General features: G+C 37.6%; 1 protein-coding gene across 26 annotated transcripts in view; it reads left to right on the plus strand.

Annotated features, from left to right (window-relative positions):
• Positions 1-27,398, plus strand: part of TCF4 (transcription factor 4) — a 350,900-nt gene that overhangs the window by 192,550 nt on the left and 130,952 nt on the right. The window contains exon 1 of one of the 26 annotated variants that reach the window (XM_073898154.1): positions 16,040-16,118. The exons of the other annotated variants lie outside the window; for them this stretch is intronic. The gene's annotated coding sequence lies outside the window, so the exon portion shown is untranslated. Of the gene's footprint in view, positions 1-16,039; positions 16,119-27,398 lie in introns of those variants that run through there. 26 annotated transcript variants of the gene reach the window in all.

Raw genomic sequence — 27,398 nt, forward strand, 5'->3', positions numbered from 1 at the left:
AAGCCAAATTGGACACTGCCCTGTTTGGGGCAGATTCCAGAATCTCCATGAGATTATAGTCTTTGTATTTCATACAGTGTGTCACTAATCCTATAGAACCATGGACTGCCTCTCTAGGACATTACCTATAAACTAGAGATACCAAATTGGACTTTTGCGATGGGTAAATAGTTTAAATTTTTATACAATTTTCAGCATGGGAGTTTTAATGTTTAATTCTTTGCTTCATCGTAGTGTCTTCCAGTGAACCTCTATTTATTTGAGCATCTATTAGAGCTGATACAACATGTGGACAGCAGGGATTGGTTTGGGTTGAGTCACAGGGATGCGTCCTATATTTGGAAATGATTTAGTGGTATCTGAAGTTTAACAGGGGGACAATATTTTATTGTATTCATTTAAAAAATTTATTTAGAAAAGGAAAGTGTGGGGGAATATTGAATACATTGCTTTTTACTCTTTCTTTGCTTTACACCATTCCCTTCATTCATGATTTGCTGCAAGCCTTTGTCACTGAACCTGGGTGAGAAAGGAAGATCTGAGAAAACTTGAGGGATTTGTTTCAGACTGTCTGTACTTTTATTTTAAAAATTTATTTTTTTTTAGTAGAGAGAGAGCACGAGCGTGCACATGGGGGAGGGGCAAAGGGAGAGGGAGAGAAGCAGACTCCCCACTGACTGTGGAGCCCCATGCGGGGCTTGATGCAGGGCTCCATCCCATGGCCCTGAGATCAAGACCTGGGCCTAAATCAAGACTCAGACACTCACCAACTGAGCAACCCAGGTGCCCCTCAGACTATTTACTTTATGCTATACTTTAATGCCATACAAATGTGGTCCCATCTGGGGGATAGTATTGGAGAAAGGTAGCGTCATTAAACAGGTTGGAGAAAATTCAGCCAAGTAGACAAGAAAGACTGCTCTTCTAAATTGTCGTTTTAGACTAAGTTAGCAATAATTGAGCAGAATATTTAGAATCTAGCGGCTCCTAGCCCAGGCGGGGGTTTGGGGGGGGTTCAGATAACTGAGTTTGTATCCTGCCTCCAACTATAAGTAGCACCATTTTTGAGGGCTCAGTTTCTACCTCTGCAATGTGAAGGCTTGGCCTAGATGGTTTATGAGATCCCTGCCAGCTCCTGGTGTCTGTGGTATCAGAATAGGGGACAAGGAAGGAGAATATACACTGGTAGCCCTTAGACATTTCAGAAATATTTGACACATGCCCAAAACAACATGTATAAGGTGGCAACTCTTTGCCCTTGAAAAGATTTAAATACAGAAAGTATTCAAGAGATACACAGTTAGCCTCCATTAACTATCTTCTTAATTTCTGTTGAGTAGAAATAAGTAATTTTCCTTTTTTTGAAAAAAAAGTTTAATGAAGGTAATGAGAGTGGAGAGAGAAGGTTGAGTCAAATGGGACTCAAGACTCACCTGCATAGTTATAATCCCTCTTGGAAGATAATGGTTTTGTCCAAGATACTAGGAGTGCTGTGTCAAAGCCTTATGCTGCAGTATTCAATCGATTCTAAGACATTTTTTTCACATTTTAACACCTCAGAAATTTATGGTATGCCAATTTATTTGGCAACCTTTTTTTTCTTCTTTGGTGGTAAATAGATAATGATGTGTCTTACATTCAATGACATTTTATATATGATAAAATATAATTCTAAGACGGGGAAGCAAGATTTGTTTTTACTATGAAAGCCTAAGTGACTTCTTTATTTTTGACTAAGGCTGTGAATGTCCTTTTCAATCACTTTGAAGAATCCGAATTGCCTTAGGAAAGCAATTCATGGACAAAGCTCACCCTCCCAGAACTCTGCACATAATGCCCATTTGAGGAAGGAGAGAAATATACAGTCATACATCCTCATGTAGAAGGAATATTCTGAAAGCAATTTCACAACTTCCATTTGGCTTTTATAACACTTTCTTTTTCTAGAATTACCCCAGTTACATTGAGTCAGAAATGCCAGATATCTTCTCCAAAGGAAGGTCAAGAGTCTTTGCTAATTTCCAAGCTGAAACAATTCTCCCCTAGTCCAATATTGGTCAAGATTGTCATTAAATCACTTAGAATTTAATTTTTTTACCGACTTTTGGAGTTTGTTGATACTCTAGAGATACTCTAATCCAAATTCTCATTTCACAGATGAGTAAATGAGGTGCGGTAAGTCACTTGTTCAGGGTTTCATTTAGATAGAACCTGGGTAGCCAGATGCTGAATTTTGACATTCTTGCCTCTAAGCTCAGTAGAGTGTAAGGAGAATGGGATTGACTACAAAACAGTGTTCTGGATATCTTTAGCTTGTATTTCTGGGTGTTACACTTGTATTTGGAGGAGTGAATATAGTTGGATTCCTTTGGTTCGTGTCTCTGAATGTTACACCTGTTTCTCTGCCTGCCATACTTCTAAATTAATTACTAGGTGATTTAACAAGGGACAAAAGCCAAACTTGTCATACACAGTTTAATGTATACCATGCTTTATGTTACAGTAACACTGTTTGATCATCTTTTAGTGAACTTCGTGATTGTTGAGGATGCCAAAGCAGTAGGTAGGCAACTCAGGCTTGTAGCACAGCCTGGTGCTCACTTAGCAAGTTTAGCATCTCAATTGTTAGTGCCGCTGATGTTACAATGACTTCCGGAGGCCTGGGCCTGGTTTTCTTATTTCTCCAAACCTGGGTGTTTTCCCCTCTGAAGTGTGATTGTGGATTTAGTTTTTTCTTAAAAAACAAAAAAACAAAAACCCAAAAACAAAAAGCACGAAATGAAACCCTTCAAGGGTTTAATGTAAACACACTTAGGACCCATTGTATGTTAATATCATACATATTCTTGAACATTGATGTAAGTAACATTTCTAAATTTAATAGTAATTCCCCAAGATACTTCACCCTATTTGCTTCAAAACTGATGTGATGAGAGTTGAATCTTTATTTTTAGCCAATTACTGTATGATTTTAAAAATAGAGGGATTATGTTTCAAGTGTCTTAATGAAAGAGATGTCACAATACTAATGACTTTAATTTTTAAATTTTCTCGGCTTTTTAACTTTTAATTTTGTTTTTTTCCAGCTTTATTGATGTATAATTGACAAAATTATATATATTTGGAGTATACAGCTGATGATTTCATATACATATACATTGTGAGGTATTTATCACAGTCAAGTTAATTAACAACCATCACCTCACAGTTATTTTATTTTTGGGGGGGTGATGTTAAGATCTACTCTTAGCAAATTTTAAGTATATAATACAGTATTTTTAACTATAATCACATGCTGCGCATTAGATCCTTAGAACTGATGTACCTTATAACCGAAATTTTGTACCCTCTGATATCTCCCCATCTTCTCACCACCCCTAGCCCCTGGCAATCACCAAACTACTCTATGGTTCCTATGAGTTTAGCATTTTTAAAAAAGAATTCCACATATAAGTGTTACCATACACGGTGTTTGTTTTTCTTCATCTGGCTTATTTCACTAAGTGTGATGCTCCAGATTTGTCCATATGGTTATAAATGGCAGGATTTCCTTCTTTTTTAATAGCTGAATAATATTCCATTACACACACGCATACACACACACACACACACATTTTCTTTATTCATTCATCTGTCGATGATTATTTCGTCTTGACTATTGTAAGTGATGCTGCAATGAGCATGGGATTATAGATACCTCTTTCAGATACTGATTTTGCTGCTTTTGAATCTATGCCCAGAAGCGGGATTGCTGGGTCATATGATAGTTCTGTATTCAATTTTCTGAGGTGCCTTCATAATGTCTTCCATAGTGACTGTACCAATTTACGTCCCCGCTAGCTGTGACCAAGGGCTCCCTTTTCTCATCCTCTTCAACGTTTGCTTTCCCCTCTCTTGTTGATGCTAGCCATTCTAACAGGTGTGAGGTGCTAGCTTAGCGTGGTTTTGATTTGTGTTTCCCTGATGATGAGTGATGCCGTGCACATTTTCAGGTACCTCTGGCTGTCTATTCAGGTGCTCTGTCCATTTTTTAATCAGATTTTTTGCTTTCTTGCAATTGAGTTGTATGAGTTCCTTATATATTTTAGACCTTAATCCCTTATGAAATGTATGGTTTGCAAACATTTTCTTCCATTCTGTAGGTTGCCTTTTTATTTTGTTGATGGTTTCCTTTGCTATGCAGAAACTTTTTAGTTTGTTGTGGTCCCACTTGCTTATTGAAGCTTTGCTTGCCTGTGCCTTTGGTGTCATAGCCAAAAAATCCTTTCACCAGGATATCCGTCTAGGAGGTTTTGCCCTGTGTTTCTAGGAGTTTTATGCTTTCAAGTCTTACGGATTTTAGTAGTTTTATGGTTTTAAGCCTTATTTAGATAAGCCTTTAATTTATTTCAAGTTCATTTTGTGAGTGGTATAGATAGGAGTCCAGTTTTATTCTTTTGCAAGTGGATATCTGTTTTTTCTGACGCCATTTATTGAAGAGAATGCCCTTTCTTCTTTATGTGTTCTTGGCACCCTTGTCAAATATTATTTGACTGCATATGCTTGGGTTTATTTCTGGGCTCTTTATTCTATTCCATTGGGTTTTGTGTCTTTTAATGGCAGCACCAAATTGTTTTGATTGGTATAGCTTTGTAACATATTTTGAAATCAGGAAATATGATGCCTCCAGCTTTGTTCTTCTTCAAGATTGCTTAAGCTATTCAGAATCTGTTGTTCCATACCGACTTTAATGCTAACTTAATTTTAATATTGATAAATGAGGGTAAGATGATTAGAAATCATTCTGGAGATGACACAGAATACCAGGATTAATACTCAAAGGAATGATTTCATAATTTAAATGTTACCGCAGAGTTCCCTAAGTAAGTTAGTCTTTAAGAACTAAAACTGACAAGTATCTTGTGAAGAAGGAGAGCTACTAGTCAAATATTCAGGAATTTTGTAGGTTGACTGTTAAATCATTGGTACCTTGAAATCAACTGCAGTGGGAGTACTTATACCATGGGAATGTGCTTCGCCACCGAGGTGGTGTATCAGCACAGCACTCCAAAGATGAAGAACTGGCATCTAGTACGTACCAGACCTGCTTTTATTACTGCTGTTGTTATTATTATTAAGTCAAATTCTTAAAATGCTAAGTTCTAGCTTTCTGGAGTAAGTGTTGAAATTGAGCAGAAACCTGAATAAATGAACTGTTTCACGAAGAAAATTGAATTGATCCATGCTCTTGGGGGATGAATCAGCTCTTGAGGCCTGGTCCCCCTTTCTTTCTGCCTTGTCCTGGTCAATTTCCTGCCTTTTCTTAAGCAAGGCTTTCTGACATGGAGGCCTCTTCTGCTTCCCAGGGACACAATCCCTCCTCAGTGCCCCTGGATCTCTTTTTGCCTCCTCTGGAGATCTCTGGTCCCCATTCAAGTATAATTATTGTCTATGAGTTTGGCACCTCCTTCCCACTATAGAGCCCCCAATGGACTGTTTCTTATTTGTGCAGACACACTATCTAATGTACATCCTGGTTCTGTGTTACGTATCATGTGGATTTGGATATTTTGCCTTTTCTGCTTTCCCCTTCCCACCCACTTCCCCCTTCCCCCCCCTTCTTATGCCCCCCAAGATGCTACTTCTTAAAAAGAAAAAGGGAAAAGGTGGCTTGTACTTTTCTACATTTATGTTTTGATATAAATAACTGTTACTGGTAAATTTAGTCACAATTAGACTAAATATGTTTTTTCAAAGAGGGAGGCTCATCTAATGAATAGAAATGAAATAGATCAGAAGTTGTTATACAACTAAGGACTTGTCATCTTTTGTGAATAGAATATTGAGATAATTTTAGTGCTGGGCTAGTTTTGTAAGAGACATCTTATTTTGAGCCTTCACTGAAAGCAAGTTTTAACTTGGGTTAGAGGATAAGGGTGCAGGCTTTAAATCAGTCTTCCTAGCTCCATTAGCCAAATGTCTTGTCTGGAGCAAGTTAGTGAATCTTGCCAAACCTCACTCTCTTCCCTATCTATGAAATAGTATTAATATCAGCATCTTCTTAGTAGGATTTTGTGAGAATTGAATATTTAATGTATGTAGTGCACTAAGAAGAGTCTGGCCTATGGAATGTGCTCAATAAATGTTGGCTATTATTATAAAATGGAAAGTTTTTAATCAAACTGTAGCTTACCTTTGACTTTTGGTGGTCAGGAGTGAGCAGTATCTTTGAATAGGTTATTGTTTCTAAAATCCATTGGCCAAGTATTCTTACTGAAACTCTTCATTTTGGTGTAACTTGTAACTTTGGTAACATTAATTTGTCTTGGTATTTTCCTGCTGAGAAGGTAAGTATTCTTTCTCTCTCCCTCTCTGTTTTGTAAAAAAATTTCTAAAACCTAATTTTATGTCAAGAGAAAATAACATAACCTTAATAAAATGTTAGATGGTCTTCTTTCTAGTCTACAGAGTAAAAAAAAAAGAAATAAAATAATCTTTCTAGAGCTACAAAATAGCTCATGGTGGCTAGGATTTGGCCCTCTGCCCCCTGGACATAATATATCTTGTTTTACGATGTAATAGCAAATTTAATACAGTACTTAATTGCCCTTGATTTCAAATGTTAGCAGCATTTATTGAATTATTTTTGTACATGTTCAGTGCTCCCAGTAAAATGCAGGTTTTCTCTTAGAAGGATGATAGATGTGGAGGATGCATCATCGGGTCCCACTCCTGAGATACCTGTAACATGATGGGTTTAAAGTCCTTGAAATAACCGGGTTGGCATGGTCAAAGGCCACAAGACTTCAGTAGCCTCTTTGACAATGTTATGGGATATACCCCAGAGGCTATTTGTATCAGTTAAATATAAGCATAACTATTTAATATATCATTTGTTCCCCCTTAGGCTTTCCCACTTATGACTCTGAGTCATATTTTTTCCTGATAAAAATAGGATAAAGTAAATCATTTTATTCTCTATTCCAAGAGAAATATGCCCATTAGGTAGAGGGAAAGTTTAGGGATTAGCCTCCAGAGTGGTTTGGTTTATAGTTCTCATATTGTGAGGTAAAGAGAGACTTGGGTGTGTGGGGGGGTCTGATAGTAACATGTTCAGAAATTGAAACAAGAGTTGCTATCTCTCCAGTTTTTTGCCATGTCTCCTCAAACAGAGAAGGTATTTATCCTTTAGCTCCCATTGGGTACCAATTTTTACATTTTTTTAAACATTAAGCTCACCAAGTAGATCAGAGGCTTTGGATCAATCAGACCATGTTGGTGGACAATTGCTTCATTGAAAAATACAGATAATAAGATGAGACTTGGGGGCTGGTGGGCAAGCAATGACTGTTGAAGTGTGACGCTCTCAGTTTTACAGTTTACTGACAGTTTCCTGACCTCAGAGTTTAGTGTCCCAGCTAGTTCTCAAGCTTGCTGTACCTTTCCTACTGAACCACATTAATGAAAGGGCAGAGGTAGCAAGTCTTTGCTAAAATTCTGACAGGGAAGTCAAACTCTTAAATGACTGTTTGAAACAGTGGTTTCCATAGCTTCTATTAAAAAAAAAAAAAAGACTTGATGAACGTTTTGGTGGTGAAACCTTCATGCCATGATTCAGGTTAAATGTCAGGGGCATCCTGAGGGTCTCCAGGGTCATTTCCCCACAGGCATCTATGATGTCACCCTGCAGGTTAACTGGACTGGCTGTGTAATAAGAATGGGTGACATCGGCTACTGGGTATTTACCCCAAAGATACAAATGTAGGGATCTGAAGGGGTACGTGCACCCCAATGTTTATAGCAGCAATGTCCACAATAGCCAAACTGTGGAAAGAGCCAAGATGTCCATCGACAGATGAATGGATAAAGAAGATGTGGTATATATACACAATGGAATATTATGTAGCCATAAAAAGGAATGAGATCTTGCCATTTGCAACGACATGGATGGAACTGGAGGGTGTTATGCTGAGTGAAATAAGTCAATCAGAGAAAGACATGTATCATATGACCTCGCTGATATGAGGAATTTTTAACCTCGGGAAACAAACTGAGGGTTGCTGGAGTGGTGGGGGGTGGGAGGGATGGGGTGGCTGGGTGATAGACATTGGGGAGGGTATGTGCTATGGTGAGCGCTGTGAATTGTGCAAGACTGTTGAATCACAGATCAGTACTTCTGAAACAAATAATGCAATATATGTTAAGAAAAAAAAAAAGAAGAAGAAGATAGCAGGAGGGGAAGAATGAAGGGGAGTAAGTCGGAGGGGGAGACGAACCATGAGAGCCGATGGACTCTGAAAAACAAACTGAGGGTTCTAGAGGGGAGGAGGGTAGGGGGATGGGTTAGCCTGGTGATGGGTATTAAAGAGGGCACGTTCTGCGTGGAGCACTGGGTGTTATGCACAAACAGTGAATCATGGAACACTACATCAAAAACTAATGTATGGTGATTAACATAACAATAAAAATTTAAAAAAAAAAAGAATGGGTAGCATCGGGCAGCCAAAGTCAAGTGTGGGAAAGTGGTATGGGATGCGGCATGTTCAAGAAGGCTCTCCAACTCTGAAGAGCCACTAGGAAAGACACAGTTTTGAGTGGAAGTTGAAAAATGTCACTTCTTTGAATACTTAGGTTTGAGCAGCAGACAAAAGGGACTGGCTTCGTGTTGTGGAAAGAAGAGTTTTGTGAAAAGAAGTCAAAGTCTGGATTCTACGCCCATTTCTGACTTAACATTTTTAGTGTGGTTTGCACGCATCCCCAACAGCCATACCTTCTTTTGGGCCTCAAAATGCCCTGCAGTAAAATTGCATAGCATTTTCTTTCCCCTATACTCATGCCTGCAAAAAATAGTATAAATTAATACATGAATACATCCTTAACGATTCAGACACTTAAGAATGTTAAGGGAAATACTAAAGGAACAACTGCATTGCTAGATTAATTTGGAGAGAACTGCCTTCGTTACAACACAGAGACGTGCTATTTAAGAAATTTCTCTCTTCCCACCCTGTATCTACAAAGATTTACTTGTGTCTTCAAGAAAATTGTATACTTTCTAAAAATGTTCTTGTTAATTTTATTCTTAGGTGTTTTTTTTTTCTAAAGGGATTTTTTTTTCCCATTACAATTTTTAATTGGGTAGCTGATATATAAGAAAGTGGGGTTTTTAAAAAATTTTTATATTGACCTATAACCCATAACATTACAGAGCTTTCTTACTGACCTCTGGTTGGTTTTTTTGTTGTTGATTAAAATTTTCTAGTAAGAAAATCATAAGCAAATATTGACAATGTTGTCTCTTAGAGTGTCTTTCCAGTTTCTTTCCCTCATCTTCGTATACTGGCCAAGACTTGCAGTGAATTGTTACAAGAATAATGGGAATACAGGTCAGCTCTCCCTTTTCTGACTTGAGCCCCAAATCTTGTAGTGTTTCATCATTAAATAAATAGGCTCCTAACGGATTAAGAAAACTTTCTTATGATCCATGACTTCTTAAGTTGAATATGCTGCATAGATGTATGTGTGTACACACACTAAAGCTGTATATATATGAATTTAAAACTTGAAGTTCTCCTAAAAAATTCCTGATAAACCCTGCTTGGTCATTTTTTATAAAATTTTGTATTTTATATATTTGTATAAATTACATACATTTCTATTGTATTTAATTTTTTTATGAGCTGGGAAAACAAGGTTTAATAAAAAATGGAAAACAGGGTTTATCCTAGAAATTTTGCGGCTAAATTCAGTATGCCCCATGTTAGTCTGGGATTTTGTTTCTTTGTTCTGCCTGGAGAGTGAGTAGCCTGTCATTTTCTTTTTTGTGTTACTTTGCCTTGTTGACATCTCGCCTTTATGATGCTTATGTCAAATGCATCAGAAAATTTACCTATTTCTTTCTGTACCATAAAATAGCTTATGTAAGACAAATTTTTGACATTTGGGAGAAAGTGCCTGGGGTGGTACTTTAGAACTGGATTTTTACTAATTTTTCGATTTCAAATTCTCTCTGTGTCCATTGTGACAGTTAATATTGTCCTAGGAAACATCCATTTTTCCAGACTTTATAATGTATTGCATAAAATTATACATTCTGTTTGCATTAAAAAATTCTTTACCTATATCTAAGATTTTTATCCAGATCTAGTTTGTGATCTTGTTGACTTACATTTTCTCTTTTTCTTTCTCTCTGTTTTTCCTTCTCTCAGACTTGCCGGAGGTTTTGTGCTTTCTTTCAAAGATTCAAAAGAATCTTCTTTTGGTTTTACTGATAACCTACATTTTGTTTTATTTTTATTTCATGATTTAAAAAAATGCTAATAATTCATGGCTTTTTTTTTAGTATGAACTTTTTCTAGTTTTTTTATAATGTACATTTAGTGCATTGAATTTTGTTTCTAACATTTTCTAATACACAATTTTAGACCATAATTTTTCATTTGATTACTGCTTTGGTGGCATCCCAGAGATGTCTGTATACACAGCTACCAGTCAATTTTTGTATTGTTGAAATGTCATTTTAAAATTCCTATTTATCCCAAGAGTTATTTAAAACCCGGTTTTAAAATCTCCACTTTAATAAAATGTTTTTCATGGTGGTGGTGTTAAGTATGGTTTTGCTTTTAATTTTTTATTTTATTGCATTTTGGATGAGGAAGTGTCATGATATTTCCTACTTTGGGGTGATTCAGCGAGACTTTTTGTGTGGCTTTATCCACTATCGGTTTTTGAACATTCCATCTGCACTTGAAAAGAATGAATACTCTGTCTTCTGTATTTTAATATATTAAGTAGTGCCTTACTTATTTTCAGTCTACTTGCTTTAAATTTTTGAGATTTGTTCTGGTCTTCCACTTTGATTATGGATTTATCAATTTCTCATGTATTCATTTTTTAAAATACAGCTCCAAGGTATATCATAGACATTAGAGGTTCATGAATGTTTTATACTTTTGGTGGGCTAGAAGTTTCATCAATATGAAATATCTTTCTTTTTTCTTTTTATTAATTTTGAATTGGCTTTCAACAGATAGTACTGTTGCTGTCCATGCTTTCTTTTGTAGATTTTTTCTTACATATGTTTTGTATCTTTTCATTTTTCATAGTCTATGTCTGTTTTACTCTTGGTGGTTTGTTATACACAATGGGACAGCCTATAACTGTAACTTAATTAAGAAATATAATATCAAAATAAACACAACAAAATAAGGTTACATTTATAGTCATTAAAATACATTGAACTTATTCTTGCCATGTTAATTTTTATATTTCCCAAGTTTTCTTGTTTAATTTCCTTTCTCTCCTGGCTTGATCACATTGCTTTTGTTTTATTTCTTTGCTGCTTTTCCCCCCTAATGTTATGAGAATTATACATCAGAAATTTTCCTTGTAAAAATTACTCTTTCTTTTTTTAAAATTATTCTTTCATTTTTAACTCACATATTTAAAATCATTTTTTTCTATTAAAATCTAGAATTGGTTAGTATCTATATATTTCCTGAACAAGATAAGAATGAATGTTAGCGCTTTGTTCATTCACCAGTTTCTACTTCCACTCATTTCCTTTACCTAACATGTTGAGATCAATATACTTCCTTCTAGACTTTTCTTCTCTTCTTGCCTCAATTATCACAAACGACTTCCTTGACACAACTTACTTTTTCTTGGAAACCATGCCATTTCTGTTTTGCTGATTTTTGTCGTTGTGTGGTTATACGTCTTTATGTAATTCTTTGAGAAGTTTGGGGGTATAAATTTTCAGAATTGTTTATTTTTCTATATTGTCTTCATTTTGACCAGCTTTTTGAATGCAATTTGGCTAGATATGAAATGCAAGTTCTAAAGTCATGTGTTCCCTTTTTCCATCTCATTTTGGCCCTGGCTTGTCTAGCAGCTCTAACGACAGCACCCCACTCACTCACTGATTATTATATCAGACCCCCCCTCGCTCCATTTATGGATTGACCCCAGGTTTGGAGCACCCTGGACTTAGCTCTTGTTCCTTGCAGTCTTCTGGCTTGGCTTATGGTTCATTCTTTTTCCGTTATATAGCCAAGCCATCTTTTATGTTTCAAGAACCATTCAAAATTTTAAGATTAATTTATTTATTTGAGAGAGCGAGAATGAGATAGAGAGAGCACGAGAGGGGGGAGGGTCTGAGGGAGAAGCAGACTCCCCGCCGAGCAGGGAGCCCGATGCGGGACTCGATCCCGGGACTCCAGGACCATGACCTGAGCCGATGGCTGTCGCTTAACCAACTGAGCCACCCAGGCGCCCACCATTCAAAATTTTAGTGCATTGAATACACTCTCCTATTTTAAGCAATATTAGTATTTATATCTCTTCTAAATCTACACATACTTGTACACACACATGCACACACAAATGCACGATCATTTATGAGATGTGGTGTTGGGGACAGAGTAGAAGCATGTGTTCAGTCCATCGTTGCAAGCCAGCCTCCCTACATAGAACTTAAAAAGAATTTTTTTATTATGGTAAAAAATACATATAGTAAAATTTACCATCTTGACCATTTCTAATTGTATCATTCAGTACTGTTAACATAGAGTCACATTGTTGGGTAACCAATCTCTGGAACTTTTTCATTTTGCAAAACTGAAACACTGCACCCATTAGACCAGCTCCTCATTCTCCCTGCTTCCCCAGCCCCTGGCAACCCCCATTCAATTTTTCTGTATGAATTTGATTATTGTAGGTACCTCATATAAGTAGAATTATACGGTATTTGTCTTATCTCAGTGTAATGTCCTCAAGGTTCATCCATGGTGTAGCACGTGTCAGAATTTTGCTCATTTTTAAGGCTGAATAATATTCCATTGTATGTCCATGTTTATCTGTTCATCCACTGATGAACATTCAGGCTGCTCCCACCTCTCAGCACTTGCGCTGCTCTGCACAAAGACATGCCTGCCTAGAATTGCATGCGTTCCAAGTGCTTTTATAGATAGTAAAGAAGGCAGCACTCATATCCTCTGTTTATGGATCAGAAAACTGAGTAGTTACTCATTTATTCCTTCCTTGACATATCCATGATTCAACCCAGTTGTTAAATATGTGTTGGCTATCTGCTATATATGTAGGACTGTGTGTCAGCAGCATAAAGACCTCAGCTTCTAGGACCTTACATTTGAGAGTGGAGGCCAGGTGGGTCACCACATAGACTTGAAACCATAAGTTCAGCCTAAGGTGGTTTTTCTGCACCGTGCCATGCTTGAGGCACGCACTAGGTGCAGGAGAACATGAGGAGAGGCATCTCTGTATCAGACTGACAATTGAGGAGAGACTGCCCAACTCAAGTGTTGTCATTCATTAAAATTCATTCTGTAACTCCAGGCCTGGCTTCACTGTGGTGCTATCACCATCTAATACAACACCAGCCTCTGGTTGGCACTTAAAAAAACAAAAATGAATGAAAAAAGGTTTCCTGACTGTCGCCATGGTGCTCCTTTTACACTAATATATTCTCTCCGGGACCACGTATGACAAGTACTCTATGGGTCTCATTTCCTTACTCCTCCCAGCAACTCCATGAACTCCGCAAATGAAGGAGCCGCAGCTAGGGGAAGTTATGTATCTTGTCTGAGAAGACTCGAACCCTGGTCCCTCTAACTTCACCCTAAAGGCAAAGACCCTTTGTGGTTCCTTGGCTGCTCTATCCAGATGATTTTGTTTTCATACTCTTTCCTGCCCTCTGAACATCTATTCTTACTGACATAGGGTATCCAAAACTCCTGAAGGAAATAGAACTTTCTGCCCCCTGGCGGAGGTATAGGAAGCATGAAGCAGTCAAGGTAGAGGGTAAAGGCAAAACCTCAGAAGTAATACCATGGTGGCTGGTTACACATATGTGAATTAGACTGGACACTGCCTTTCTATGCAGCTTATTCACTTGGAATCTCATTACTCATTTGGGTTTGAATCAGGATAGGTTAATGTCACCTAAAATATTTCAATTCAATGCAGAGATTATAAGAAGAAAGGAAACATGTTTCCCAAACAAGTATAAAGCATATTACAGAACATATTCTCAAATTATTTGTAAAACAAAACACATTTTGCAGTGTAGCCCTTCTATACTTCCATTCCTTCTCTTCCCTCTTCTGTTCTATGTTCATTATTTCCCTACCTAGTAACTGGCTCTTGGTTACTATTCCCTTTACTTGATTCACAGCTTTCTAGCTGATCTTCCTTTCCTGCAAATTACTATATTTTATTCTTATCTAGCAAGATGATTTTATCCCTTTCTTCATACGTGGAGGCCTTATTAGATCTCTGAGCTCTGAGGTTTGCTGGACAGTTGTCATTCACACCACTTGCACATTCAGAGTGTCCTAAAAGCTGTGGGGAAATAACCCGCGTGATGAGTGGCCCACTCTGAATTAGGAGGACTTCCTAAGGTGTCACCTGAAGCTCTTTGTGTTTTTGCTCAGCTGATTGAATTCTCCTCTTATAACCTGAAGTCGGGATTGGAGGTCAGCATGTGCTCGATCTGGGTACGCTGCTCCTTGAGTGTTGGAGCACCCCAGCCCTGAAGCCCCGTTCTCAGGTCACAGAATGACTGGGATGGGACATGAGCTCAGTGTGGGAAGCAACAGCTTCCCTTTGATCCTTTGCAGGATGCATAAAAAACTTTGATGTTCTGAAAGCTGAAAACGTACAGCTCTTTTCTCCTGCAGAACGACAGGTTGATGTTTGAGCAGTAGCCAAGTAACCCAGTTTAGTGAATGGCTGAATTTTGACTTCTATAAACATTTAATAAATACATTTTTATTTATGTCAGCTAAAAAAAATCCAGCTGCTGGTATTTGCCCCCCCCCCGTACTTTTCTTTTTACCTTAATGCCAAAATTGGAGTATTTAAATTTTTAAAATTTCATGTTGAGTGCCTATGCAGGTGTGAGGGCAATATGGATTCACAGGGAGAGTTTATGGGGTTGGTTGTTTTTTGTGTTTGCTGGGAATGTGTATTTCTTTATGAAGGCTGTGGTGTGCTGCCCGAATGTTCATGAAGCTCAGTCACCTGCCTCTGACTTGCAAAGGAACAGAGCATTGTGGCACAGGGGTAGAGGGACAAATTTATGAACTTGTCCTCAGATCAGGTGGGACTTCTAGTTCTTTTTCTGACCATCTACTTGACCTTTTAGTCTAGTGTCTTCAAAGACTTTGACTCTATGCCGGTTTTAAGAATGCTGTGACTCTTAGTCAAGGATAGAGTATAAATATTAGAGGAATCTGTAGCTTTTAACCCCATTTCTGGTGTTCAGAAGGCACTCTGAGTCTCAGTATCCTTCCTTAAGTTTGAAAATATGTAGAATTTGTTTTATTGGCATGTTAAACTTTTGGAACTTTTTTATTGTGGACATTTTCAAGTACACACAAAAAATAGAGGAAATTACAAAATGCTGTGCCATGTATCCATCATCCAGTTTCAACAGATGTCATCATTTCCCTAATTTTTTTTATATAGCATCCCTTTTACTATATGTTTCTGAACTATTTTAAAGCAAATCCCAGATAGCATATTACTTCACCTATAAATATTTCAGGAGAATCTCTAACAAATAGACCCTCTCTTTTGCTTTTGATAGCCACAGTGACGGTATTGCAGCTAGCAAAACTATCAATAATACTTTACTAGTATACTGAGATTTTCCCCAGTTGCCTTGCAAATGTCTTTTTACAGTTGGCATGTTTGACTCGGAATCTAAACAAACCAAACATGTTGTATTTGATTGTCATATCTCTTAAGTCTTTTAAAAATCTGTAAGTTTCCCCATTCTTCCCCTCTTTAATATTATACCTGGGTCGTTTTTCCTGTAGAACATCCTCAATCTGGATTTGGTTAATTGCTTACTTGTGGTGTCATTCATGTCATTCATGTTATTCTATTCTCCATATTGCCTGTAAACTGATAGTGGGATCTAAGGGTTTCATAAGATGTGGGTTCCATTTTTTTTCGTGTATTATCTTATATACATCATTTTGCTTCACATTAAGAGACACATGGTATCTGATCATTCTCTTTTTGTGATACTTAGATTCATCAGGGAGTTCGTGCTCTGCCAGCCTACTCCTCCTCTCGTGAAGTTGCCCATCATCTCTCACCTGTTGGTTTAGGTACTATTGATGATTATTTCATTGGAGGTTACAAAATACTCAAGAAAAATTAATTTAATGAAGTTCTTTCTCCTTATTAAATCTCATCTGGAGTGTAATCATCTATAATTCATTCATTTTGCATATTTTTATAGCTTTTCATTGTATTTTACATTCTTTCTTTTGGCTGAACATACAGGTTGCCTTGTAAATCTAACTCAGTTCACTAGATGAGGCAAATATTTCTAGCCTACTCTACTGATTTGTTTATTTGTTCAGGCTTTCTTGCACATCCATAAACTTAATGTGTTGTTGTACTGTGATTTATCTCTAATGCTTAGAATGGTTCTTGGAACATGATAATGATGTTTACTGAAGGAATAACCTTGTGAGTTGTACATGTTCTCCAAAGACGTACTTTGTACTCCTGGGTGCATTGGTGAAGGTACCATAAAACAATAGGAACCTGAAATTTGACTGAACTGAAAAGTTCTTGATACATCATAATTTCCTCAACTCCTTTAGCCAGTATTAGCATTTCAGGCAAAGGAATAAAAGTGGCAAGAGTGTTGTCTATGTTGGCAAAAAGAGGGAAGATGGCAGATCGGTTTGTAGGTGTTTGAATGGGGACAGTATACAAATATGCATATACATAAATGTACATAATTAAACACACACACACACACACACACACACACACACACACACACACACACACGGCTATTCTGTCCCTGACAATGTGGAGCACCTACTTCAGAGTAAAGATCATAGTGCATCCTGAAGGAAGTGGATCTTCGTCTCTACTACATGGATGAAACCTGAATAGTTGAACTACTATTTTGGATACATGAAACTTTTCTTCAAACAGCAGTGAAAATTAACCATCCAGGGATGCCTGGGTGGCTCAGTGGGTTAAGGGTCCGCCTTTGGCTCAGGTCATGATCCCATGGTCCTGGGATCGAGCCTCGTGTGGGGCTCCCTGCTCAGGGGGGGAGTCTGCTCCCTCTCCCTCTGCCTGCTGCTCCCCCTGCTTGTGCCCTCTCTCTCTCTTTCTGACAAATAAATAAATAAAAATTGTAAAAAAGTAAGCAGCTAGTTATGTACTGTATAAATCAAAACAACCAAAAATATTCATAGATATGATGAGCAGTTCTGAATAGGAGAAATAAAACTACTGTCTGGCAAACAACAGGGAAAGATCTCCACTATCTCCCTGTGATCTACTAGGAGATCTACTAGATATGAATAAACTTGGACATGTTCAAATACACTTGCTTAACTTGAGCAACCTAGGTGTGAATATTCTAAGGGAATTGAAAGCGAATTTTACTTTAAAAAGGTTTAGGTGTTGACAACGTCCCCAGAAGTAATTAAAATCTGACTCTTGTAGTAAATTTTCTTTCAAACCATGCCTTAAGCGCTTTATTGGTAAAGAACTTTTAGAGGCCACAGTTCCTCAGTCAGAACCCTCAGAGCCATAGATGTTTCAGGATTCAGGAATTCTTTGCATTTTAGGAAGTTAATAGGGTGCCTGTAACATGTACTGCGTAGCTGGCTGTTCTGTAACAAGCATATGAGTAGTCACACTCAGTGGGATAAAAAAAAAAAGGTTATAGATATCCTCACATTAGTTCAGGTTAAGTTTGTCACAAAACTACAGAAGGTGTTCAGAGCTTTTGGGAAATCAGAATTGAGGGCAAGGGACTGTGGACCTGTCAATGGACAGAAAATAAATAAAAAACTGTCCATCTTTGCTGGAGGAACAAAAGCCAGATAACAAAGAAAGTAAGTATCATTGTTAACGGATTTTAAGCTCTTCATATAAAGGACTTGCTTCTTTGAGCTCACCTAAGATTTAGAAGTATCAAACAAAGAAGTCCTATCTACATGGCCAAGTTTTTTTTTTTTCTAAATAATTTTGGAAAGTACCTCTTTGCTAAGTCCAGCCCTCTTCTATATATTTTTGCAGTGAGTATTAGTGAATTATAAATAATGACACAATTGACATATGGATACTAAAAAGAAAGCAGTTTACCTCTCATACTGTAAAATATTGGCCAAGTGGTTTTGTCCCTTTTACATGGCCATGGAAATAGGTTTGTTTCTAGTATTTTTCTATAGAAAGCTCTCAGATATCTGATTAAACCCCCGTGGCAGCTGTTGTCTGGGCAATGCATGCACAAATATCATCAGATTGTTCTTTATCTTGCTATAAACAAAGTTCAAGAAATATTTCTGAAATGAATATAATCTTCATGCTGCCCTTCCTACTATCTAAAATTATCTTGCAGAACCCTACTCTGTGAAGTTATTCAAGACTGTTACTCGTAATAAATGTAAGCAGTGGAATTTGCCAAGTAAAAAATATTCTAATAAAACATCATGATTTGACTAAGCAATTATGGAGGATTTGTTAGAGAATTGTTAAACCTGTGGATACTTTTTGGAATAATTGATCATACCCAGTGGGTGCCACATTTTTAAAACATGTTTTTTCTTTAAATGTAAATTTACTACATCATTTCATACTTATTCATTTATTTAACAAAACTACTGCTAGAATTTTCTAAATTTTCATAAACACAAAGTTGCCATGGACACCTTTGCACATATATTTTTATATGCTTGTTCAATTTTATCCTTTGGGTAAAATTCTAAAATTGAAATTTCAAAGTCATGTGCTTTTAAAATTTTGCTGTACATTTTAAATCACCTTCCAGAGAGTTTTTACCAGTTTACATTCTTATTAGCTGTATATGAAAGTGAACTTCCTCTCTGGCAGCTGAATATTTGTCTTATTGTCACTTGCCAAATGTCTTTTCATATATTTATTGCCAAATTTCAAATTTATTCTTTCTATAAAGGAATGGTTCATGATTTTTTATTGTAATCTAAAGAGCTTTTTATTTGTTGAGGGTATTTATCTTTCCTTTGAATTATTAATTGCAAGGATTTTTCTGAACTTTTTTTGTAGTTTGCATAATTTTTTTTTAAGATTTTATTTATTTATTCATGAGAGTCAAAGAGAGAGAGAGAGAGAGGCAGAGGGAGGAGCAGGCTCCCAAGGAGCAGAGAGCCCGATGCGGGACTCGATCCCAGGACCCTGGGATCATGACCTGAGCCGAAGGCAGATGCTTAACCAACTGAGCCACCCAGGCGCCCAGTTTGCATAATGTTTTAAAAAACAATTATGTAGTCACAGGTTTTAATATGTTCCTTTAATTTTTCTGTATCTAATGTCATAGACAAAGTCTTCTCTACTTCAAAATTAAAGAAGAATTTTTTTGCTTATTTATTTTCTTGGCTTTATGTTTTAACCATTTAAGTCCATTTTGGTGTAAAGTCTGAAGCAAAGACTTAACTAAGTTTTTTTCTTCAAATCCTGAGCAAACTTTTGGTACTATTTATTGAATAATTTCTTGTTTCCTCATTGATTTTTAAACGACAGCTTTATCATAAATCTCTCTATACATTTTCCATTGCTATGTCTGTCCTTTCTGGCAGCAGTACTAAATTGTTTCTATTTACTTTGCTTAAAATATGTATATGTATATGTATATGTATATGTATATGTATATGTATATGTAGTAGGTTTTCTCAACTTGTTTCTTTGTAAAAATTTTCTTAGCTATAATTATCATGCATTAGTTTTCCCAATAAAATTTAGAATCATTTCCGGATTCCATGTTCTTCCTCTCCCACCCATTTTTTTCTATTTGGCATTTTGTTTGAATTTGCATTAAAAGTCTAATTTAATTTTGAATCATCAGATTAATTTTATACAACTACTTCTCTGCAAAATATTTGTGTGAAAAGGTTAAAGTAATCGATTCCTATAAAAATTGATATATGAGAGTATTTTGGTGTTTTGGAAGTGTTTGTGCTGCTGAATCTGAATCCTTTTATGATTTTTGTTAAGCTGTCTTGTGAACTAGTTCAGACAGTCAGTGTCATATGCTGAATATCTAAATATATTTATAATGAGGAATTTGAGAAAACATAATAAAATATATGCCTGTCCTACATCCTTGGAGAGAAAACAGAGTATAGATAGATATAAATACTCTACAATTACTTTCAGGAAAGTTAAAAATTGTGATCTTTTCGTAGCTCGGTGAAGCCAGTTGGTTGCTTGTTGTTAAAATATCATCTTCCCCATAAAGATCGAAGGCTGCTTATAAAATATGTGTGTGAAGGGGTGTCTGGGTGGCGCAGTTGGTTTCGGCTCAGGTCATAAGATGAACCCCTTGTTGGGCTCTACGCCGTGCGCAGAGTCCATTTAAGACTTTCTCTCCCTCTCCGTCTGCCCCTCCCCGCCCCTCTCTAAAATAAAAATAAATAAATCCTTAAAAAAATAAAATATTTGTGTGAATATTGAGTAAACTGAAAGATTGGACACTGGGTGCTACCTGCCCCATCTTTTGCAACTCCATTCAGAACTCACTCACTCGTATGGAAGATTTCATAGAGTGAGTGGGTTCTGAATGGAGTTGCAAAAGATGGGGCAGGTCACCATGTACGTGGGGACGCTGTGCAGGTCAAGGCTTAAGCTCTGGAGTTGGCAGTGGCTTGAGGTGATGGGAGAGAAGGCAGTCAGAGGAGGCCCAGACGCCATGTGTCTCTCAACATACTGAAGCCAAGGGGAGGATATGGTTGAGGAGGTCCTGCATCCCCAGCGCCTACAGCGGTGGCTAGTTTATGGTAGGTGCTTAATGCCCAGTTGGTGCCAAATGTGTGCGAGAGGAAGGAGAAGCCTGAGAGGTGGACTAGAGCCAAACTGGCTGTGAGGTAGGAGTGGGTGGGGGTGAGTATATTCGCAAGCTCTGAAGGTTGTTCTGCTGAGAGAACAGGGGCAGCTCGGGGCTTAAGAAGCCTAAATTCTGACAGCAGTATACGAACATTCTGGGTGGGACTGGGGGACAGGCGGGGAGAATAATGGGTGGAAGACAGCATCCAGGAAATTTCATGGCATTTCCACCATGGCGAAATAATTGAGTTTTGAACTTGTGTCCTAAGAAACACTATGTCTTCATCTTAGAAAACGGGTCAGCAGACTATGGCCTGGAGCTAAATCTAGCTCACAGCCATTCTTATAAATAAAGTTTTATTAGAACACAGCCTCACCTGTTCATTTACATACCATACATGCCTGATTAGCACCACCACAGCAGAGTTGAGTAGTTGAAACAGAGACCAGATGGCTGGCAAAGACTAAAATAGTTACTGTCTGGCCCTTTAAGAAGATATTTAACGACCTCTGTCTTAGAACGATGTTCTTAGTATTTAGTGGTGGCATTTTGGAAGTGGTAGCCAAGTCAGAAGAGTTCAGACAAACTGGTGCATGAATAGTCTAAGAATGTTTAGGCCATATCACTTCCTGTGAAGAAATACACCCCAAATTTTTTATCGTGTTGAAGCTCAGTTCCTAAGTCATTGCCTTGATGACGTTATTTCTGTCTCCAGTCTACTATGGCCATTTCTGTGGCCAGAAGTCCACGAAACTGCATAGAGCACCTACTATCTTTTGAACCTGTCTGACCCAGCCAGTTATCCATAATTAAGAAATTAGAATCCCAGTGCTAAATATCACGTCGAGACTTCCAGCCTCTACTAGATACTGTGCTCCCCGGGGTAACTGTCCTCTTCAGAACTCTCCACAGTCCTTCCCTCTGTTCCTCGCTACGTCTTCCATCCTCTTTCCTGCAGTGTCTTTTCTACTTGAGGTGTGTGGTGTCACTGAACCTATTTGTCCCAGGAAGAGCCTGCATTACCCCAGCTGGATGAATGATAAAAATATTGGAAGACTGTTTTTCAGCCAAATGTCAACCATTGTGTGTGCATTTAGACAAACATACAGCTAATTTCTTCACAGACTTTGCAAATTCTGACTCTTCTAATTTATTTTAAAGGGCTGAGAGAATAATTGCGAATTAGCAGAAGTTTTGTCGGAAAGGTGTGTCAAGTCTTTCACATATTCAGGATTAAATTTTAAGGTTTTTTTATGAAGCATTCGGGAGGTGGTGTTTTAGAAAACCACTCCAGAGGCACAGGAGGAAAGCTAAGGGCAAGACTGAATATACAAGTGTAGGAGTTACAGATCTGCTGGGATAGAGATGGGGACGCTGTCTTCATGACAGTAACCACTGTAATCATGTAGGCATAGTCAGCAATTTATGAATTAACTAATTAATGCAGTTGGCATTTATTGAAGATACACTATGACTAGACCTACTGTGCTAGATGCCAGGAATACAAAGATGATTGAGGCTCACTTTCTGCCCTGGAGGAACCCCCAGACTAGAAGGGATAAATCAGATACATGAACACTTGCCATACAAGATGAGAAATGTTACAGCAGATGAATGTTTTCAGATGAGATAGAAGGAAAAGTCTAGAAGGAAGTGGACTGAAATGTGAGAAGGTTGGGGGCAAAAAGAAATAACAACAAAAGAGGAAAGGGAAAAAAAAAAGAATTTGAACTTGATTGGAGAAGACACTTGACCACATTGTAGAAATCAAGATCTGACCTGAACGGCAAGATGAAATAAGGGATGGGGATGAAGGAGAGCTCTGGTCGTGATGAGCGCTGGGTGATGTATGGTTGGGTTGGATCACACTATTGTACACCTGAAACTAATATAACACTGTATGTTAGCTACACTGGAATTAAAATAAAAACTTAAAAAATAAAGAGTAATATAAAAAAATAATAAAAAAAGAAAAATGAATGGTCAGGGGCTGCAGACAGCAGAAGGGCAGGCAGTGGAAGTTTCAGACTCAAGAACTGAGATTTCTGTTGTTCAAGAGGGTTTAGTGTTTTACAGCCTAACACTTCCTTGGCCTGTTACCAATGTGTGTAATATGCCTGTGTATTACTTATATCCAGTAATCTATCATGTTCCATTCTGACTTACATAATGATGTTACATAATATATAGTATTAATTTATAGTAAGACATTTTATGTATACAGCATATATAACAATACTCCTTCTTGATGAACCAAGACTGAGTAAGTGCTAGGAACTTTGCTAAGCACTTTATATTATTTAGGTTAGTTCTTACACTGGGTAGGAATAGTAATACCATTTCCCCCAGACAAGGAGCCTCAGGCCTGCAGAGGTTAGACAGACTGCCCAAGGTTATCCAGGAGATAAGTGGTATTCACAGGGCGCCTGGGTGGCTCAGTTGTTAAGCATCTGCCTTCAGCTCAGGTCATGATCCCAGGGTCCTGGGATCGAGCCCCACATCGGGCTCCCTGCTCAGCGGGAAGCCTGCTTCTCCCTCTCCCACTCTCCCTGCTTGTGTTCCTGCTCTTGCTGTGTTTCTCTCTGTCAAATAAATAAAATCTTAAAAAAAAAAAAAAGAAAAAGTGGTACTCACATCCGGGCCTGTCCTCATCTACTGAGTTAGAGGCTCCTCTGGAGTAAATGTGAGAGATGAGCTTTTGGTGTTAGGTTGACCTGAAGAAAAACAGATTGACTCCTCCTAACGGTCAGAGTGAAGGCAAGAAAACCCAAGTGCACAGAATAGTGGGAGGGAGCGTGTGGGATGGAGGACAAGCACGGGCTTCAAAGTCAGACGTAACTTGAGTTCTCGTCCTGGTTGTGTGGCTTGCCAGCTACATGTGTGCCGTGGGTCAGGCCACATGCCCACTCTGAATGTTCCCGTGGGTCCGGTGGCGGTCAGATCTTCGGGCTTGGTGGTATGGAAAGAACCTGCAGCCGTGCTTGGCTCTTCACAGGCACTCAGCTGTGATAGCTTACCCCATATCACTGGTCTTACTTCAAGTTCCTGCTCCCCCTTCCTCCACTATTACTACTCATTATTATCAGCAGCAACAGTAATTGGAAGGACTAATGGAATACATCTATGCTAGAAAAAAACTAAAAAAAAAAAAAAAAAAAAAACCCAACCGAATAGAATAGCTGTTTAAGCCCTCAATTTGATTAATAGCGATTGTTCTGTGTTCATTTTGATATTTAGTGAGCATTTGCCATGGCGGGTCTCTGTGCTGGGCACAATAGGGAGTTCAACTATGAATAAGCATTTTCCCTTTTAACTAGCCAAAAACTCATTCGGCCTTCCTGGCCACATATTCTTGATAAACCACGTATTCAAGAGAGAGCTCTTTGGGAGCTAAACTGTGAATGCACATTGAAAGCCGACCCAGCTTTGGAAGGATAGTCAGAACGTAAAGAATCCTTGATGACTTGAAGATTCCATCATACATTCACTGCTTCTCCAGATAACCTCAGTTTCCTCATGTCATGTGGTAGGCTTGTCACCTTATGTACAAGTTCAGAAAGTTATCAGGATACTTTATTTTAGTAAATCTTACACGTTGGCCGTTAGACGTTAATTGAGAAGCTATGAGAGGTGCTGGGTAAGCAGACGGAGATCCCGGACTCTGTCCTCCCCGAGGACAGTCTCAACATAAAAATGTTTTTATAAATCCTTACTAGAGAGGAAAGGATTTACAACAAGCTTGAAATGGAACCTTCCCCATCCAATATGAAGACTGACATGTGACATTTTGATACTGCTTTATTTTACTAAAATAGCAACCTGGCCAAATACACTTTTCAGCACGTTTATTATAGCCACATGTTTATATTTATAGGAGAAGTGGTGTTAATTCCCTAGTATGTTAACAGGTCTTGTTCAAATTGTTCTATTTTTACTTTGGAACAAAATTGCTAAAGAAACATTTTAAGGCAAGTAGTGATTATAGCACACTTATCAAATTATATATTAAATAAACTTCCTGAACTGAGAAGGCACATAAACTGAAAAGAAGGTAGTTGTCTTAAATTCTATATTGTTTATATAAGATTTCTTCAAATCCATTTTTATGGTAGGATCCTGATTGCTTTCCTATTTTCTTTTTGCTAAATATCTACCTTCTCACTAACAAATAAAAATCCTCTTTTTAATATGTAATAGATGACTTGGGATTCCAGGATGGATTTTCAGAAACCACTGAAAGACCTCCTCACTTTATTGTATACAATAAATGTTGTTTGTTGTTATTTATTTTTTTTATTTGAGAGGTAGTCAAATAGGTGAATGCATAAATCTTGCCAACCCTTGGGCAGTTGTAATTTCCATATCAAAATGCATGAGTTTTTACTTTACTGTTACTCCACTATACATTAAGTAATAGTTACCATGGCAACCTTTGCATCACACTATAACATTTAAATATAAGGTGTTGTGTTTCTTTATAGGAAAAGACAATATACTTGAATTTTTAATGTTTGGTGAAATATAATCACTACAAAAATAAATCATTTTGTCCAAGGTCAATTGAATGCTTTGGAGGTTATGCAAATTCCCAGCCAAAACTGTGACGTGCATTCATTTATTTTTTGTCACATCATGGGGCAATACGGGTTTTTTTTTAAATAGTACTTGATAAATATCACATAAAATGCCTATAGTTGGCCTTGCAAGGAGAAAAACAATATTGAACTTGTTTGAGCTATTTATCAGTGGCTAATGCAGTGGTAAGAATTTGAATTTATTTAACATCACATGATTAATAAAATTTTATCAAATACATGTCTTATTTTTAAATACCTAGTTGTACAACACTTAGTGTGACTAGTTTTTGTCTCACATATAGTGGAATTAACTGTAATATTTGCTCACGCTTGCAAAAGCAAAATTAAATGAGCCATTGAAATAATCCTTGTGGCAGTTCCAGGAAAATGGCTACTAGCTGAAATTATCCAGATTGATTGTTGGCCAGTTTCTTTCTTCAATATGGATCAAAACTAGCCATCTCTTGTTGCCAGCATAGCTCTAGGCCATGAGGCTATCATCACTGTTTATGTAAGCCCACAGATTTGGCTTTTTTTCAGTTTTTTTTATGTTGACTTTTCAAAATTATTATCTCAATGTATACTTTTTAATCTCAAAGTAGAGTGGATGATCTCACTGCCAATGAATCATTCACAGCTTTTGGGAAATCTTTTAAGTAGTCATCAGTAGATGGGGACATGGGACTATGAATTGTAGGGACATAGGAAGGAGGGCAACTATGTGCTAGACACCAGCTCTGCTGGACATTTTACATATGTTGTTTCATCTGCTCCTGATAACCCTGTAGTAGAGCTTTCATTACTCCCTTTTTACAGAGGAGGAAAATAGGGTTTAGAGCAGTTGCATAACTAACCCTTAGTCAGGATGCCTGTATGCCTCTGAGCTAGGGTTCAATGTGATCTGTCTCACCTCAGATCCCTCCCTCTTTCCTCAAGAGGTTTGGATTCTACTTCTGACTTGTTACAATGTGCACTACACACAGAGTAGAAATAAAAAGCATTGACCAAAAGTCCCTAAAAGAAAATCTTTGCTAAATGATAATTTCGATAATTTACATTTCTCTGCAGCACGATGACAATCTGTTAAGTCCCTGATTATGAAAGTTATCCTTGCCATCTTATGTGAGTTTCTAGAGTTTTCTTTTGTTGAAACCAAGCATAAGACAGAACTCAAAATAAATTATAGAGGTGCATTCCTAGACCTTCAGCTATTGGGAATAGAGACTGTCCAAAGACTGACCTTCAGTTTTGAGCTTTGAAGTTCAAAAGTGGACAGGTGGAAATACTGTGTTCTTCATTGCCCTTTGGTGTGAGATATATTCTGGGTTGCAGAGTAAGTGCCAACAGCAGCAAAATTATCGCCCCCTCCTGCTACTATAGTAAGTCAGCAATGGCCCTTCTGTGGTCAAAATGGCAAATTCAGCAGCAGCTATTCGACAGGGATTTGCAAAAACTTCCCCATGGCTGTTAGGAATCTTATTCAGCAGTGTCTTTGAAAACCCGATTCTGTGCAGAATTCACTATGTAGAAATGACCTCAATTGCGATTTTTTTTTAAAAAAATGTGTTTTAAACATATAATTGCTAATTTTGCTCGATGTGTATTTTGCACTTAGTACTGCAAAGTCTATTAGGTACCCATACAAATATCCAGCATTCATAAGTTTTATGGTGGTTCAGAATTTTATTTCCATATTAACGTAAAGCCTTCCAAAATTCCTGGCTTTATAGAGTCAGTTCGCCATACAAAGCCACTATACATCACTTAGGTTTGTGATGAAAGAATAGAATTGCAGCTGTGTGAGTACTAGAATACCCAAACATGAATTAGACTCACAAGCATTTGGCAATAGTTCAGAAAAGGAGCTTAATCTGGTTTCATCTGAGACTGCTTTTCTCTGTTCTACAACATCCCCCCAAGATGTTGTGTCTGATACCGGATCACAACGTAATGGGAGTGACGCAAAATCAGAGAAA

The sequence above is a fragment of the Callorhinus ursinus genome, unplaced genomic scaffold (genome assembly GCF_003265705.2).
Source record: "Callorhinus ursinus isolate GAN/ISIS: 27379988/994484 unplaced genomic scaffold, GSC_fseal_2.0 scaffold11, whole genome shotgun sequence".
Taxonomy (NCBI): domain Eukaryota; kingdom Metazoa; phylum Chordata; class Mammalia; order Carnivora; family Otariidae; genus Callorhinus; species Callorhinus ursinus.